Source organism: Pipistrellus kuhlii, unplaced genomic scaffold, assembly GCF_014108245.1.
Source record: "Pipistrellus kuhlii isolate mPipKuh1 unplaced genomic scaffold, mPipKuh1.p scaffold_m20_p_12, whole genome shotgun sequence".
NCBI lineage: Eukaryota > Metazoa > Chordata > Mammalia > Chiroptera > Vespertilionidae > Pipistrellus > Pipistrellus kuhlii.
The window spans coordinates 16,169,886-16,186,896 of record NW_023425427.1 but is presented as its reverse complement, the minus strand read 5'-3'; the positions used below and the strand labels follow the sequence as shown (position 1 = coordinate 16,186,896).

General features: G+C 47.5%; 1 protein-coding gene across 2 annotated transcripts in view; it reads left to right on the top strand.

The window, feature by feature from the left end:
* The window catches only part of FRMPD1 (FERM and PDZ domain containing 1), a 102,007-nt gene that overhangs the window by 30,134 nt on the left and 54,862 nt on the right, over positions 1-17,011 (top strand). Inside the window, exon 1 of one of the 2 annotated variants that reach the window (XM_036433287.2) lies at positions 10,357-10,501. The exons of the other annotated variant lie outside the window; for it this stretch is intronic. The gene's annotated coding sequence lies outside the window, so the exon portion shown is untranslated. Of the gene's footprint in view, positions 1-10,356; positions 10,502-17,011 lie in introns of those variants that run through there. 2 annotated transcript variants of the gene reach the window in all.

Here is a 17,011-nt window from a genome sequence, read left to right as displayed (position 1 = left end):
TGGAAGTTTAGGCTGTGTCTGAACTATATGATGATGCACAAAACGTCACTTACTTTAAGACAGAAAGTCTGTGAAGTCAGATTATCCTTGTCTGACAATACTAGGATCATGAAGGCATCTTTTATTTTATTTTTTTAAATGTATGTTTTCATAATGGATTATTTTGTGAACACTCTTGCTGTTTGGTCCCAACCTAATCAGTATGCATAACAGTCATTAATCAGGGTTCACATTATGAAAACACATCATTTCTCCAGTTCAATAAGTGTGTGGATTTTCTTAATTCACCTCCTTATATTTATGGTACTGCAGCATTCCTTTTCAAAAAGTATCATTTTCTTTTCATGTCAATCAATCTGCATTAAAAAATAAAAACAAAAACCAAAAAAGACAGAAGACCCAAGCTCTACAAATTGAAAAGAAAAAAAAGAAAAAGAAAAAGGCAAAGTGTCAAGATGTCAGAGTTTCCAAGTGCATAATAATAGCGGCCTTTTGTGGACAGTCTACACAACACCCTGATCACACACTAGGTACTTTGTCCTTATTGTTTCATTAAATCCTCACAATACCCCTCAAGGGCAGAATTACCTCTTCGTTATTAGGAGAAAACTGAAAGGTCACATTCGTTGTCCAAGGTCACAAAGCTAGCAAAGGGGAGAGAGCTGGAATGCAAGCCACGTCTGGTCAAGCCCAAACCCTTCCCAGAACATCCCTCTGATTCAAAGACAAGACTACACACAGTGTTGCAGCTCACAGTGCGTAGTAACGAAACATGAATAAAGCCTTGTTTTTAAGGAAATCTAGGCCATCCATCTCCCTCCCCAGCCTACGCGGAAGATGGGAGAGAATGCCTCCGGGACGCTCCCCTGTGTCCAGGGCCTCTCCACGCACTATTTCCGGGATTTAGAGTTGCCAAAGAGCATTTCAGCTGAAGAGGATCCAGCTAGCACCAGCCCCTCATCCTCTGGCTTCCCCCAGTCAGGTTTGCTCCGCCTTGACCTGTCTTCGACACTGGATTTCTGTTTACCGCCGAGTTAGAAAAACACTGTTTGACAGATGAAGACACTCAGACCCAGGGAAGGCTTGACCAAAATCTTGCAGGAAGGTGGCTGATGCCTTTCTCTTTAAGGTTTTAATTGCTGGGTCAACACAGGGAAACTATTGGGCTGGCAAAGACAACCACCATGGGAAATACATTCTAAACGTCTTTCCAGCCTGTTGATCTAATAGGGGGTAGTGGCTGACCCAGATTTAAATGCTGGCTCCATCACCCACTGGTTGGGTTATGTTGAGCAATTAACTGAACTTTGCTGAATCTTTTTGTCTGCAAAATGGTCACCCTAATACCTGCCTGTTGGGGTTTTGTGGTACTTAGTAGTATATATTAAAATCCCAGTATATAATAGGTGTTCCTGCCAAAACCGGTTTGGCTCAATGGATAGAGCGTCAGACTGCGGACTGAAAGGTCCCGGGTTCAATTCCGGTCAAGGGCATGTACCTTGGTTGTGGGCACATCCTCAGTGGGGGGTATGCAAGAGGCAGCTAATTGATGATTCTCTCATCGATGTTTCTAACTCTCTATCCCTCTCTCTTCCTCTCTGTAAAAAATCAATAAAATATGTGTGTGTTTTTTAAATAGGTGTTCCTTCCCATCCTCAGAACCTTCCCAGGGGCTGTACTCTCTGCCTGGGAACTCCCCTATTCAGTTAGCTAACGTGTACGCATTCTTTAGTTTCTGTCATTAGGCAGCCTGGGTTTGAATCTAAGCACTGCTAATGAAGTGACCTTTGAAAGTTAGCCTTAGATTCATTATCTATAAAATGGGGGTACTAATAATATGTACCTCAGAGAATTGTTAATATGAAATTGCACAAACTGCTTAGAATAGTGTCTACCAAATATTAGGTCTCAATGCATTTTTAACAAGGATTGTTTCTGGAGTCCACAAAATAATTATGGAGGGTTCTCATTCCTTCCTAGGTAGGTTATTCACATTGTCTGGAAGCTCAGCCCATTTTCTCTTTATTCTTACAGTATAGAAATTTCACCAGGGTCTTCGGAGAAGAAGGGAGAAGGAGAAACATCATTGATGAGAGGGAATCATTAATGAGCTGCCTTCTGCACGCCTCCCACTGGGGATCGAGCCTGCAAGCTGGGCATGTGCCCTGACCAGGAATCAAACCGTGACCTCCTGGTTCATACGTTGATGCTCAACTACTGAGCCACACTGGTCGGGTGAGTTTGCTGTTTTTGTCTTGTTATCTCTGTGAAACCTATCCAGTGAGCTTTTAACTTCTCTTGTGTTTCCCAATTCTGTAATGTCTATTTGGTTATTTTTATGACTTCTATTTCTTGGCTGATATTTTCTCTGTTTTCGTTAGTTTTAAGAGAATTCATAATTGCTTGTTGAAGCATTTTTATGATGGCTGCTAAAAAAAAAAAAAAAAAAAAAGCATTGTCAGAAAATTCCAGCATCTATAGCTTGTCCATTGTGCCGTCTGTTGATTGTCATTTTCCCATGTAAGGTGAAATTTTTGTTTCCTGCTATGATGAAAATTGTGGATATTATGTTATGAGATTCTGGATCCTATTTGAATTTTCTATTTGAGCAGGCCTCACCTGATGCTGTACTGGTAGGAAAGGGAATGTCTCATTACTCTGGGTGGAGATGGAAGCCAAGTTCACCGCTCAGCCTCTGCTGTCACCACCCTGGTGTGGAGCAGGAGTCGTGTCCTGTTACGTTAGGGCAGGGGTGGGAGTCTACGTTCCCCACCTCACTTAGCCTGTACCAGCCAGGGCGGGAGCGTGGGCGCGCTGTGTGTTATTTTTCCGGGGTGATGGGCTGGAACAAGGCGCGTGTTGTCACAAAGGCCTCTGTCTCGTTAGGCTGCCCTTTCCCATTCCTCTGGCTGTGAAGCTCAGCTTGTGCCTATTCGCATTTCCTAGCTGTGGACTTCTCCAGTGCCCCATCTGGGATATTTGGAGGCTGGAAGAAACCACAGGGAATTCATTTCCATGTTGTTCCTTACGTCCTGAGGTCCCTAGCTGGTCTTCCTTCTCACTCCATCATTCATAAGAGGTTTTATATATTAATATATATATTATTGATTTTTTTACAGAGAGGAAGAGAGAGGGATAGAGAGTTAGAAACATCGATAAGGGAGAATCATCGATCAGCTGCCTCTTGCACACACCCTACTGGGGATGTGCCTGCAACCAAGGTACAAGCCCTTGACCAGAATCGAACCTGGGACCTTTCAGTCCGCAGGCCGACACTAACCACTAAGCCAAACCGGTTTCAGCAAGAGTTTGTTTTTTTGCATTTGTTTGATACATTATGTCTAGGTATTCTAGCTGTATTTAGCAGGAAACTAGGGGGAAATGTATTCCTAGATCATTTTCAGAACTGGAAGTCCTAGGTCTGTGTTTTTAAATTACGATGTATAGAATTCAGTGTAGAAAAATGCAAGTTATTTTTAAAGTCCATAAGATTTTGTTCTAATATTTCTTTATTGCTTTGCTCCCTGCTTATTTTCGCTCCATTTGGTACTCCTATTATTTGAATAGATTCTAGATTTTTTTTATTCCATGTTTTTAAATCTTTTCACTCATAATTTCCATTTATTTGTATTTTTGGCTTGGTACTATAGGTTGGTTCTCCTTTATCTTTCAAACCGTTCAATCTGTTTTCAGTAATGTTCATTCTATTTTTTACTTCCACAATTGTAATGTTTAAATTTAGAAACTGTCTTCTTAATTTCCCAAAACTGTTTTTTCCTCACTTACAATTTTCAATCTCTACTTGAATCTTCTTAAAATTTTTATTTTAAGAAATATACTTTTTGCCAAAACCGGTTTGGCTCAGTGGATAGAGCGTCGGCCTGCGGACTGAAAGGTCCCAGGTTCGATTCCGGTCAAGGGCATGTACATTGGTTGCGGGCACATCCTCAGTGGGGGGTGTGCAAGAGGCAGCTGATCGATGATTCTCTCTCATCGATGTTTCTAACTCTCTATCCCTCTCTCTTCCTCTCTGTACTCTGTAAAAAATCAATAAAATATATTAAAAAAGAAATGTATTTTCTTTTCTTTTAAATAGATCTTAACATGAGTCCTCTCTTCTAGTTGTTTAGCTTTTTTCCTCTCCTTTGCTTTTTCATAGTACTTTACGATTTGTAAAACACCAGAGAGAGAAAAATCATCTTATTTTATTCTCCCAATAGCAGATTGAGTTATGTAGGACATTATGACCCCTGCTATTAAGATAAAGACATTGAGACATGCTCAGAGAAGGAAAAGGATTTGTGTAATCTGGGACCCACCTTTAGGTTTATCTGAAGGAAGTGGTGATGGAGAGACGGTGGCATCCGCCTCTGGGGCTGTGGAGACCAAGGCAGGGGTATGAAGCTTTGTCACCTGGTAGGTTCACAGCAGAATGGAGCCTGTGGGGATTGGAGCAGACCTAGCAGCCAGGCCAAGGCAGGATCACACAAGACACTGGCCACAGCCTCAAGGGCATGTCTTTGAAGATGATCTTAGGAGCTGGTCTCTCAAAAGTTGAACCAACAGAGAAAAAAATAATTTCTTTTTAATATATTTTTTTTATTGATTTTGTACAGAGAGGAAGGGAGAGAGATAGAGAGCCAGAAACATCGATGAGAGAGAGTCATCGACCAGCTGCCTCCTGCACACCCCCCACCGGGGACACGCCCGCAACCAAGGTACATGCCCTTGACCGGAATCGAACCCGGGACCTTTCAGTCCCCAAGCCGACGCTCTATCCATTGAGCCAAACCAGTCTCGGCGAAAAAAATAATTTTAAAAAGAGATAGAAAGGAAAGATTAAAAGATGCTAAAGCCACTCATATTTTCGTACCTGTCTCTCAGGACACAGAAAGAGTTATCATCTGCGGAATGAGATAAAAACTTGTCTGATGGGAGGCATCATGAGCACAAATATATATTTCGACTGTAATAACCATTTCCAAATCTTTGCAAATATCCCATCCTTTCCCTCTGTTTCCATCCAAGTCATTAAGCCCATTGCATTAGCAATGGATTAGAATACCAGCTTTCATCAACGAGCTGAGACTGTGCTTAGAAACAGGAAAAGATACTTCAGCAGACAAGGCTTATAGGCGAGCAAAAGAAGCAATCTACAAAGGAGACACGTTTTTCAAACTTTAACGCTGCCCCTCTTCTCCCCAAAAGTGAAAATAGGTCATCTTTGGAAGAATGGCTGTGTTTGGAGAATCCTGGGAGACTGATCGCTCTTCACTAATACACAGATCATAGAGGACCTAGCCCAGCTCCCTATTCTTAGTATTTTGCAGTTAACTGGACAATTTATTTTTTTTAATATATTTTACTGATTTTTTACAGAGAGGAAGAGAGAGGGATAGAGAGTTAGAAACATTGATGAAAGAGAATCATCGATCAGCTGCCTCCTGCACACCCCCTACTGGGGATGTGCCCGCAACTGAGGTACATGCCCTTGACCGGAATTGAACCCGGGACCTTTCAGTCCGCAGGCCGACACTCTATCCACTGAGCCAAACCGGTTTCGGCTGTACAATTCATTTTTAAGAAGTGAGCAGTGAATGTCTGCTTCTGTGTCCTAGAATTGTGGGAGTAAGAACATGTTGTTTTTGCATCGTCATTTCTCTCTATAAAGCAACAATTTATTTGTCCTCAAGAGGTAATACAATCCGCATGGCAAGCACCCTGCTCCTTCTGCAGACAACAGCAGAACCTGCCTTCTAACAGACAATACTTTCTTTAGCTTTTTAATCTCAGTCTAGAGCTCAAGAGAACTGGTTGTCATAGCAGGCATCCTCAAACTTCTTAAAGTGGGGGCCAGATCACGGTCCCTCAGAGAGCTGGAGGGCCGGACTATATGAACTACTAATTCCTACTGTAACACCTCGGCTGCGCTCACTGCCCAAAAAACCTGGCGGGCCGGATCAGACTCCTCTGCGGGCCGCATGTGGCCCGCGGGCCGTAGTTTGAAGACCCCTGTAAGGGGTCATTTCCTCCTTCGACAGAAGAGTAAACTAGAGCCTAGAGAGTTGATGTCCCACAGAGCAGGGTAGGGACAGAACGAGGTCCTCGAATTCAGGGCACTGCTTTTCTAAGAGCAGCTCGCCACAGTGCTCATGGAACTCAGCTGGGGCTGTTCCTAGTGGGCCCCCCATAACACTCCAGTGGTCCATGAGTCGTGGTTCATTAAAGTCTCAATGAAACCGCCTTATTTATTGTTCAGTATTAAGTCAACCTTAAAAATATGTAATCAGCTTATATGGTATAATAACACTCTCTCTCTCTCTTTAAAAAAAAACAACAAAACATTTTGTTTATCTTTGTTTCTTACAGAGAGGAAGGGAGAGAGATAGAGAGTTAGAAACATTGATCAACTGCCTCCTGCATACTCCCTAATGGGGATGTGCCCGCAACCAAGGTACATGCCCCTGACCAGAATTGAACCCAGGACCTTTCAGTCCAAAGGCCGACGCTTATCCACTGAGCCAAACCGACCAGGGTTAATAACACTCTCTTAACCAAACCATTCCATTTCCCATCCCCAGTCTGGATTTATATGTAAATCACTAATTCTTTAAAATAAACCCACGGTAGGCACTCAACAATGCTGAGTGAATGGCCACTTGGGGGCCCAGTAAGGAATCATGTCATTTTAGATCTGAGAGACCTTGAAGGTCATGGTATCCCACTCCTTTTTTCTGCTGCCTGAAGAGTGAGGGGACTTGGGCAAGAGGCAGACAGTACTAGAACCACTTCCCCCTACCCCCACTTCCTTTTTCACCTGCACTATTCTCATTGGTTTGATATGAAGGCATTAAAATCGCCAATTTATTTGTTCTGGTAAACAAAATAAATGTTTCCAACATCTGACTTAAACTCCATACAAAATGACAGGGTTAGGGTTTTTATTTTATGTTATTTTTTATTTTTTTTTTTATTTTTATTTTTTAAATATATTTTATTGATTTTATATAGAGAGGAAGGGAGAGAGATAGAGAGTTAGAAACATCGATGAGAGAGTGTCATCGATCAGCTGCCTCTTGCACACCCCTTACTGGGGATATGCCCGCAACCAAGGTACATGCCCTTGACCGGAATCGAACCCGGGACCCTTCAGTCCCCAAGCCGACGCTCTATCCATTGAGCCAAACCGGTCCCGGCATTATGTTATTTTTTTAGCCATATGGAATTTGATCATTCTGAGGACGAGCAGAAACATGTCCTAAATCGCTGCAGACTGTATAGCTGAAATTTGAAGGAGTAAACTATTCTATTTTGGGAACAATAGATATGAAGTCAGGAAGAGTTAGGCATTCTAAGAAGAAAATTGTATAGAAAAGCTTACTATGAAGTCAGCATCCAGAAATAGTTGAATGCAAAGGAGATTAATGTGGATAAGGAGAAGGTATGGGCATTTAGCAGATGACAAATGGCACACTCATGCCATAGAGAAAGCGAACTTTTATCTGAAATGGTGCTTGTGGGAAATAATTCAAACCTCAGATGCTTGAGTCAGGAAGTCTCATTAGGATGCAACACAGCGTCTCATTATGGGTTATTACACAGTGTCACTAAAAAGGAGAAGGACAAGGCATGGCCAAATAGCAGTCTGAGGAATTTCAGTCTTGCTGAATCTTGCTCTATTATTTTTAAACATATTTTTAATTGATTTCATGGAGGGAGAGAGAGATAGAAATAATTATGAGAGAGAATCATTGATCGGCTGCCTCTTGTAAGCCTCACACTGAGGATTGAACCCACAACCCGGGCATGTGTCCTGACTGGGAATCGAACTGTGACCTCCTGGCTCATAGGTCAATGCTCAACCACAAAGCCACACTGGCTGGACTATCTTGTGCTATAATAATAATGGATCATTTGATGTTACCTTCTAATAAAAAATGACTTCAGAGTGACAAAAAGAGAGATTAAACGTGATCTGAATTGAGATGACAGCTGGTAAGATGACAGCTCAAAAGAGGGTAAAACTCTTTGAGAATCTTTTGTATATTTTATTTTTTGATTTATTTATTCATTCAACAAATATCTATGGAGTTGTAAGAAGACAAAAATAAATAAGATCTTGTCTTTCTCAAGGAGGTCTCAAGAAGACAACCATGTAAATAAATCATTACACTGTGGTGTGCGTGGTGCTTTATTCAAAGAATAAACCAAATACAGCACAGGCACAAAGGAGGGTCTGGAAAACCTAGAAGAGAAGACTTTTTTTTTTTTTCTTTTTTTAAAATCAGAATTTAAAGGAGGAAGAAGGGTTTGTCTCACAGTTGTGGTAAAAGTGAGAAAAGAAAGCCTCGCAGAGCAGGGTAAAAGCTCATGCCAAGCATTTGGTAGTACGAGGTTTAGAGTCACATAGGAGCCCCCGCGCAGTGACTTCAATGCTGTGGAAACTGGAGTAAAGGACTTTACTTCTTGGATCCGCAGTTTCCTTCTTTGTAACAGGAGCACAGTCACCCCCGCCGCGTACACTAGTGCTGACTGTAAGCAGGATGAGCAGTGCCGGTGGGGAGGTAATGAATACTGTTCCATCTCCAGGAACTCCTTTTAGAACATTCTTAGGTTGCAGGCGTCGTTATGCTCCCTTTGCACAGGAAGAAACCTAGAACTGAGAGGATATGGAACCTTCCCAAGATTATCCAGGTTAATGAGTGGCTGCATTGGGTTTGAACCCAGGCAGTTTGGCTTAAGACTATTGTTTAATACTATGCAAGTGGTTCTCAACCTTTTTAATGCCGCGACCCTTTAATACAGGTCCTCATGTTGTGGTGACCCCCAACCATAAAATTATTTTTGTTGCTACTTCATAACTGTAATTTTGCTACTGTTAATGAATCGTAATATAAGCATCTGTGTTTTCGGATGGTCTTAGGCAACCCTGCTAGCGGTTCTCAACCTGTGGGTCGCAAAGACCATCAGAAAACACAGATATTTATATTATAATTCATAACAGTAGCAAAATTACAGTTATGAAGTAGCAACAAAAATAATTTTATGGTTGGGGGTCACCACAACATGAGGAACTGTATTAAAGGGTCGCGGCATTAAAAAGGTTGAGAACCACTGCCTATGCCTTTTATTACATGAAATATAATATTATGTGTAAAGCACTTAACATGGTGCCTGACACATATCAATAGTAATAAATTAATAAATTATAGTTATTTTTACTGTTATAAAATATGACATGCCCTAGGAACAAAAGGTAGTTATTGTACAGGTGTTGAGGAGATATTTCAACAAGGAAAAAGAGTGCTTGGCCCTAACCGGTTTCGCTCAGTGGATAGAGCATCCGCCTGCGGACTGAGGGATCACAGGTTTGATTCAGATCAAGGGCATGTATCTTGGTTGCAGGCACATACCCAAAAGGAGGTGTGCAAGAGGCAGCTGATGAATGTTTCTCTCTCACCGATGTTTCTAACTCTCTATCCCGCTCCCTTCCTCTCTGTAAAAAATCAATAAAGCATATGTTAAGAGAGAGAGAGAGAGAGAGAGAGAGAGAGAGAGAGAGAGAGAGAGAGAGAGAGTGTGTGTGTGTGTGTGTGTGTGCTTGGACAGAGGCATGCATTTGGGTATGAAAGATAGAAAGGTGGTAGGACTGGGACCAGGGGCGTGGTGAGATGGCCCAGGAAGTGAGAGGAGTGCTAAGTGCAGAGTCCTAGGGCACCCCAGCCTTTTAGGGGTTGGAGGTTTGAGGAACAGTCAAGGAGACCAAGAAAGAATGGCTGGAGAGGCCGAAGGAAAGCAGAAGGAGCCCAGCGTCCCAGCGCAGAAAGAGTTGGCAGAGGCAGGGCAAGTAGTTCTTCGTGCCAGTTGCGGGCCCACCGCGTCCATCTCCCCCGGGTACCTCTGCATCCCCAGAGCCCCACGTGGCTGCGGGCTCCCGGGAAGGCGTTGGGGTGGGAGATCCAGGGCCAGGGAGGCTGGAGAAGCAGGGTCGTTCCTTGGGCTCTTTCGGGTTCCAGTTCTGGCCCCACCGCCGCCGCCGCCGGTCTGCATGACCTTGGGGAGCCCTCTTTCTCTCCGACCTCAGACTCCCTGCGGGCACCAGGCGGACGCGGCGTGCCCAGGCGGGGAGCTGGGGCCGCCGGCAGCGGCAGGGCCCGGGTGCGAGCGGGACCGCCCACTGCGGCGCCGGGACCTCCGGGGCCCGGGAGGCGGCGCGCGGGGCTCCTCCCGGGGGCGGGGGTCGCGGCTCCGGCAGCTGGCGGCCGCGCAGCTGCAGCCTCAGCACCTGCCGCGGCCAGACGGCGCGGGCGCGGGCGCGGCGGGGCCCGGTCCCCCTCACCCCCCTCCCCGGCTGCAGCGCGCGCGGGAGGCGGAGCCCGAGCCGCTCCGGAGCCGAGCCGCTGCCCGAGCCTCGCACGCGTCCGAGCCCGCCGCCGGGGCGGGGCCGCCCCTCGCCCAGAGCCCCGGGTCCGCGCCCGCGCGGGCGGCGCCTCCTCTGCAGGTAAGGGCGAGGTCCCGGCGCCGCAAAGTTTTGGGGGGCTGCTGTTCCCCCCACGGCCCGGGCCTGCGCGATCTGCATGCACCCCCGCCCGCGTCCGGCTCCCTCCGCGCCGCCGGCCGCCGGCCGCCGCCGTGCGCTCCGCTCGCTCCCCCGGCCCCGGGCGACACGCCGCTGCTTTCAGCCGCTCTGTCCCCGCTCCGGCCGGCCGGGGCGCCTCTTTCGGGGCCTGCAACGGTTCAGTCGTTGCACAGCATCAGTGTGTTGCTTAAGTTTTAAGAGATCTGCAGGATGTAGCGCCAAGAGCCGCCAACCGAGAGGCAGGAGACCCGGTCTCAGGTGCCAACTTTCCGAGCTGACCTCCGAGCAGCCCGCCGCCCTGCCGGGTCTCAGCCTCACCGGGACCGGGAGGGGTTCGCCAGGGACGTCCATCCCCTGCAGTGCCAAGCCTGGATGGCCAACTTGTGAGTCCAGGGGCGTCCCAGCTCCAGGGTCCCGTGGCGGCTGGAGAGGAACGTGGGGACCCGCGTCGTCAGGATCAGGGGTCAGGCTGCAAACCTGCAGCGGCTTTGGCTGCTGTTAGGAAGAGTGTTGAGGCAGCCTCTGGGGATATTCGATGGTGCCGCCAGGGCTGGGCGTCGGGTCCCTGGCTCTCGGTGGCTCCTCTGCCCATCTGCTGACTGTGTGACCTTGGGCGAGTACCCCCCACTGGTGTTGGGGGAGAGGGAGGAAGGGAGGGAGGGTGGGAGTGTGCACTGGGTGATGGTTGAGGTCCTTCTACTGTAAATCCGGAGAGGTAGAGTCTCCGGATCAGTTTGGGTAGAGGCAATATTTCAGTAAGGATCTACCCAGAACTTGCAAACGGGCGGACCGGCGCGTTGATGGTCGTTCAGAAAATGAAGAAGGCATCTGCAGTTTACTTTGGAAATCCCGAAATAGCTACGGCAAGTACTTGTGAATGCTCGTGCTTTGGGCCGTCATAAAATATTCAAACGCGTAATGATTTGTTTTCAAAGTGGCTTATACATCAGGAAGCGTCTCTGTTTGTGAGTCAGTTTATCTTAATAAAAATCTCAAAATAGTTGCTTGGGGGCGGGGGGTGTAATGAACGCACGGTTCTAGGAGTCCTGACATAGAGGCTAGCATCTGCTGGTTTCTAGTCTAAGGCGACGGTCAAGATGTTTTCCAGTCGAGCCGATATAAAATCATCCTGTGATGGGTGTTGAATTTAGGTGTGCCGTGAGCGACCTGCAGTGTTGCAAGCGCAGGTAGCACGCGTGTTCCAGGACAGGTGGGTGCGGGTGCAGCCCCAGCTGGACAAGCTCGGGGTTAGCTCATCCAAAACTTGGTTCTTTTTGCCCAAGGCACAGCCTCTTGGTGCTGCCCCAGCCGTTTCCCAGTGAGTGGCGGAAACCCATTACTATGAAAGGATTCTTATGGAAGTGATTTTATTATTTTATTTCCTTCCTCGACTTCCTGGTTTTCAGTTTCAAGCTTTTTGAAATCAGAACGCCAGTGGGAGTGCTTTGGAAGGGGAGTGGGAGAATGGCAGAGCCTGTGGGCCATGCTGGCCTCTCCTGCCTGGGACTCCGTCTGATTTGTCCAGAGAACTTGGATCTCGCAGAAGCATTCGAAGGCCCGTTGTTACGTACTTCATTTTCTGGTGGTTCAGCAAGCACTTGCTCCGCACTCCTTCAGGGCACAAACAGGGAGAACACCGATCAGCCCTACTCTCAAGGAGCTCAGGTCTAGGGAGGGATAAAGAGGATTAGATCACACGGCCGTGCCAGGCGTTATTCACACGTGGGACCTCTGGAAACACTGGGGAGGGCGGATTCCAATGGGGGAGATAGGGAAGCCTGCACCTTGGAGGGCAGAAGGAAGCAGAAGATTTCAACAGGTGGACAGGCCATTGTAGGTCAAGGAACCGGTCCGAGCCAAGCTTCAGAGGCTGGAGAACTCGGGGCCTGGATGGAGCACCGGAGAAGGCAGGGCACGTCCACGCAGAGGACAGACGGGGAGCAGGGGGGCGGGAGGCTCCAGGCCCGGCCCTAGATCCACACTGGCATTGGGAGAGCTCGCCTCTGAGCCTCACTACTCTCACTTGTAAAAGGGGAAGGCTAGTAATTCCAAACTCACGGGGTTAAATGAGATCATGTTTGTAAAAGTGCCTGCGTGTTTGCTTACAACGGGTGTTTGATAACATCTTTTATTAGCGTGTTCGGGGGCAAGCGCCATAAAGGTTGCTAGACACCATCGGGGTATCAAGTGGTACTTTTTGTTTTAGAAACCTCACCATCAGCATGAAATTCCCGTGACAACGTCCTCTGCATTCAAGGTGCCTCCTCATTCAGGGGGCGGGCGGGGGCTTTCTGATATTTGGAAGGTGCTCAGATCAGACACGGACATCAGCAGCAGCCGCTGCCCTGTAAATACGGTTAGGTGCTGGAAGGCCACAGAGGGTTAACTGGAATCCGCAGTTCCTGTCTCCCAGAAGCTTGTCACTACCTGTTCAAGGACCCAGATGAGGGGATTTGACAGTCAGACACAGTTATAAATAGATCAGTGTTGTCCGTATATACTGGGAGTGAGGTGCTGGCTCCCGTTTGCCTTGGGTACGTTGCTGGGGATTTGCAGTAGCCAAGGAAGGTGAAAAGGCGAGGATGTAAGGACGGTGGTGCAATACCTTATGACCCTGTATAGCATCCACGATACTGTACTTCGTTTATTCACTCTGCAGTTATTCATGGAACACCTGCTCTGCGCCAGAGAATGATTCTCAGTGCCCCGGGAAGACATGGGAACAAAGGGGAATATCCTGGATTTATATTCTAGTTGGAGAGACACAACAAACAAGTAAACACATAAATAATGACAGGTAGTGCTAAGAGCGAAGAAGGAGAAAAGCAGGGTAACGTGAGATAAGATAAGCCAGGGTGCTCCCTTTGGGGGTGGGCAGGGAAGGCCTGTCTGAGTCACTGAGAGTGGGAGGAGAGAAGGAGCCAGTCACGACAAGAGCGGAGGGAGGGGCAGGGCAGCTCTGCGAGAGAAGGCAGGCCCTGGGGCCACACCACCTGGGCTTGAACACTGGTCCCTCCAACACCTAAATATATGAATGATCAGGTTAATTCATCTTCTAGGTTTCAATTTCTTTTTAAAAAATTGATTTCAAAGAGGAAAGGGGGAGGAGAGAGAGAGAGAGAGAGAGAGAGAGAGAGAGAGAGAGAGAGAGAATCAATGATGAGACAGAATCATTGATCGACTGCCCACACTGAGGATCAAGCCCATAACCTGGGCATATGCCCTGACTGGGAATCAAACCATGACCTTCTGGTTCATAGATAGACACTCAAACACTGAGGCATGCTGGCCAGGCTGGACTTCAATTTCTTCATCAAAACTTGGAATAATAACCACCCTACCTGACAGGGCTGTTGTGAGGATTAAGGGAGATGATGTATGTAAAGTACTTAGACTAGTGCCAGGTATGTAGTAAGCACCAAACAAAAGTGAAGTGGCAGCCGAAACCGGTTTGGCTCAGCGGTAGAGCGTTGGTCTTCAGACTGAAGGGTCCCGGGTTCGATTCCGGTCAAGGGCATGTACATTGGTTGCGGGCACATCCCCAGTAGGTGTGCAAGAGGCAGCTGGTCGATGTTTCTCTCTCATCGATGTTTCTAGCTCTCTATCTCTCTCCCTTCCTCTCTGTAAAAAAATCAATAAAATCTATATTTAATAAAAAATAAATAAATAGCTGGGACTGGTTTGGCTCAGTGGATAGAGCGTCGGCCTGCAGACTGAAAGGTCCCGGGTTCGATTCCGGTCAAGGGCATGTACCTTGGTTGCGGGCACATCCCCAGTAGGGGGTGTGCAAGAGGCAGCTGATCAATCATCGATGTTTCTAACTCTCTATCCCTCTCTCTTCCTCTCTGTAAAAATCAATAAAATATGTTAAAAAATAAAAATAAAAATAAATAAATAAATAAAGTGAAGTGGCAGAGGGAACAGCCAGTGTGGAGGCTGGAGGCCTGAAAGGGTTTGGTGTGTTATAGGACCAGCCCGGCTGTCTGCACAGACATCATCCCTATGGTTTTGGGGAGACTGTAGAGCAGATTATCTGCCCCTTTCATACTATGGCTTAGGAGTTTTGAAAAAGGGAACTCTCAGCCTTAGCACTCTCTCCTGCAAAGCCAGGCCCCGAGTGATATGGTGAGCTGCTGCTGCTGCTGCTGCTGCTTTCGGGGTACTCACGGTAGACACTTCAGGAGCCCTTCCCCCCTCCCTTCTTTCCCTCATTCCCTCCCTTCATCACCCTCCACCTTTTCTCTCTGCCCCTCTCCCTCCTGCCCCTTTCTTCCTTTCCCTCATCCCCTTTCTCATTGGCGAGGCCTAAGAGTAGTGTTCCTGGAGGTGCTCACTATGCAAAGGGAAGCATGGGCAGGGCCAGGCCCACGGAGCCACCTCCAAAGCTAGCCACGCCCTCTCCCTGCGGGACTGACGGCCAGGTCCCCCTCCCAGCCCCAGGCTGGAAACTCCACAGCAGGGAGCATAGTCATCTAAGAACGTGCCCTCCCTCCGGATCCCTCCTTACTGAAATCTAGTCACCGGCTGAGTCACGTCATTCTTACTTCTTAACTCTTTCTCAAACATGTCCTCAGATGTCCATTCTCTCTCCGAACCTCAGGCTTCTGTTTTCTGTAAAGCGGGGCCCAGAGACCTTCAGTGGGTCCCTGGTGTGAGGATAAGGAAGTCCAGAGTCCTCAGCTGCGCAGATCGGATGGGCTGTCTGCCTCCCTTCTCGCAGTCCCTCAGGCCCCCTCCTCCCTCACCCGCTCCACCACACTTACTCCCTCCACCCCCAGGTCTCTAGGCCTTTGCTTCTCCATTTGGCCCCTCTGCCTGGCACGGGCCTCAGCCCTGGTGGTCTCGCTAAAGCTCAGCTCGTATCCTATCTGCCCCAGGAGCCACCTTCCAGATGCCCTTGTCCTAGAGCTTCCCTCTTCTCCTGACCTCCCACCACACTCAGTACCTCTCCCGGAGCCACCATCGCCATTAACCTGGAAGGGTTTTGTGTGTGGTCACCTGTGTCTGTGGCCATGGCCTTGAGAAGTCCCTGGGAGGGCGGGACTCACCCTGCAGCCCTTCTCCCAGAGCCTCGCCTGAGTGCAAAGTCAGTATGTCTTTGCTGCACTGGATTGACAAAAGCCTGTGATTTCCCTGAGATCTGGTTTGAGTCCAGCCAGAAGCAGCCCGCTGAAGCTCGGGGGTTGTGGTTCTCAGCGGAACTCACTCGCAGCATCCAGAGGCCTCGGAATAGGTCCTCCATCTGGTGAAGCGTTGATGCAACCCCGGAGGTAGGTCTGAATTTTGAATTTAGCTTTTAGGCCTGTTTTAAATATATATGTAACAGTTGAACCTTCAAGCTAGATAAATTTGGAAATAATTGTATATATCATACAAGGATTCACCGTATCGAAAGGTCTGGTATGGAAAGCTTTCAAATACCAAGCATGCTTGGGTACTTAACACCATTCAGTATATAAAATTTTGACTTATGCGCAGCTGCTGTCATTGTATTTTTACTGTAGTCTAAGAGATACACCAACCTTAATATACACTCACGGAGGCAGGATAACACAGACTTAAATTTGTGTGGGTAACTATGGATGACATGATGCGGCTCAGATGATATAAAGTTAACTCTCTGCCTGAAGGACGGTGGGAAGCGCGATTTGGTGCCTGGCCAGCTGATGGGAGGGCGGTAAGCCATTATTTGCAACGGAATGACACTGCTTTTCAAGGACCCGCCTGATGTTTGGAGGCCTTTTTGCCCATGGTTAGAAATGGTCAGGCCTCCGATCTTTTCAGAAGCTGCTGCTAAATGACATGTGTGCTTAACACTGATTATTTGGGGGGTGGGCGGGGAGGAGGAAGGGAGAGAGAGAAAGCACTAATTACGGCTAAAAAAGATATGGTGGTAAATTTAAAGTATGAAAGTACGTGCTTTTGGCCTCTCTTGAGGAATGATCTGAGCTCGGCCGCGTCAGTAAAAAGGGTAGTAACATGGCAAATGTTCAAAATCCTGAACGGAAAGAGCTTCAGAGGAGTTCATCCGGATGCGACGGTGCTCAGTTCTCTGAGGTACTGACTTCAGAGAAGACAGATGAGCGGGCAGGTGAGAAATGAGCTTCCTGTTCCCTGTGTATCCAGAACGTAGAGGGTGGGTGAGACCTTGTCACCCCCAGCGATAGTAATACTCCCCCTTAATACCCCCCCAAAACAAGCTCTCCCAGGCTCACTTGTGAGCATCCATGTAATTAAGATCTGAGTTTACGGCTTTGTTGTTTCCTTTGTTCCAAACGTAGAAATGAGAAGGCTGCAAAAGGAAAAGCAATGATTGAAAGAGAGATGAGGGTGCTATTTATTGCTTCTTATGGAAATGATTCCTGGAGCCTCTCTTCTCTCTGGCTTTCCCTGGAGAAGGAGCCCAAGCCCAGGCTGTCCAGGGCTCCTCGC